Source organism: Topomyia yanbarensis, chromosome 2 (assembly GCF_030247195.1).
Source record: "Topomyia yanbarensis strain Yona2022 chromosome 2, ASM3024719v1, whole genome shotgun sequence".
Lineage (NCBI taxonomy): Eukaryota > Metazoa > Arthropoda > Insecta > Diptera > Culicidae > Topomyia > Topomyia yanbarensis.
Genome location: NC_080671.1, coordinates 179,858,287 through 179,859,594, shown reverse-complemented (window position 1 = coordinate 179,859,594; position 1,308 = coordinate 179,858,287). Strand labels below are relative to the sequence as shown.

General features: G+C 38.1%; 1 non-coding gene across 1 annotated transcript; it reads left to right on the top strand.

Moving 5' to 3' along the window:
- Positions 1–541: 541 nt before the first annotated feature.
- Positions 542–705, top strand: LOC131686428 (U1 spliceosomal RNA). The gene has a single exon (XR_009305097.1). It is a non-coding gene; the product is annotated as a U1 spliceosomal RNA (small nuclear RNA).
- Positions 706–1,308: the final 603 nt, after the last annotated feature.

Genomic DNA, 1,308 nt, shown 5'->3' with positions numbered 1-1,308 from the left:
AGTTTGCCTTTTATTATTAAATTCTATGATGAGTTCGAGTACCTACCTCTATACGCTTTCTGAAAACTAACCTATCTCATTATACTGCGTATGATCGCAAGTCAGTCCCATAAAGATAGGATTTCCCATAGAAAACAAGACAAATATGCGATCGTGGGTAGTGTAGGGCTTTAGAGAGCATTTTCTGCTATTAAATTCTAATTTGATGATGTAAGCAAACCATGCTTGAAGAAAATTGAGTAGGAATTATTATATTTTAGTAGCCAATTTCAGAAGCAGTAAATGTTTTTTAAATATTATTGTTCTATGTTTTTACCACACAAAATATTAATATTGAGCTAAAATCCAAGTTGGTGTTACAATTTGCAATCGCCCAGACAGCAACAGTACATTACGCACACATCCCTTTTCTGCTTTGCTTTCTGCTACAACGTAAAGCACTATACGACGAACAGGCGGCTGCGGCTGGCAGTTACCGTACGCATCGATAGTAGTACATGCTCGCTGAAAAGGAGAAGGTTGGCTAGATGCGAGCAAAAGCATACTTACCTGGCACAGGGGTTACCGTGATCAACAAGGCGGTTCCCCCAGGGCGAGGCCCTTCCATTGCACTTCGGTTGGGTTGACCTCTGCGATTATCCCTCATGTGGATAACTCGTGTGTGTAATTTTTGGTAGTCGGGGCGTGCGTACGCGCACACCCCGGTCTCTTATCCTATATAAAATAATATCAAAGGAACAAGGATTATCATCTATCTGCACAGTACGCAATGCATTGATTAACCAATCTTTGTTGCACTGAAAATAATACACACGTTATTTCCAAGTGCTAGCTACACTTGAATTTCGATGTATTTGCTGCGCGCTCATTTTATGTGGGTTCCTATTGGATTTCGATAATAACGCACGTTATTTTCATGTGTATTGACTTATGGACGAAATTCAAGGAACCTTTTATTGAATTTCATATGTAACACACGTCACTTTCAAGTGTTCTGCATATGATTTCGCCATCTTGATATGGTCAAGGCTCCGAAAATGGCAACCACAGGCGAATTTTTTTTTGGTCAAATTTTGCGTCAAACGGTTTGTTTTCCATATGTATATAACCTCTAATATTAAAAATATGAATGATGAGCCCAGAAAAAAATTCCATGTCTGTCATTTACAAAAGTAAGTTGATACTATTTGCATGACCTGGAAATGACTAAAAGACCGTAAGGAGATAAAAATGTACACAAAATCCATATTTTCAACTTTTTGCCTGGAAGCACATTTTTCCATCGCAGTCTAATTTAAATTTGATGAT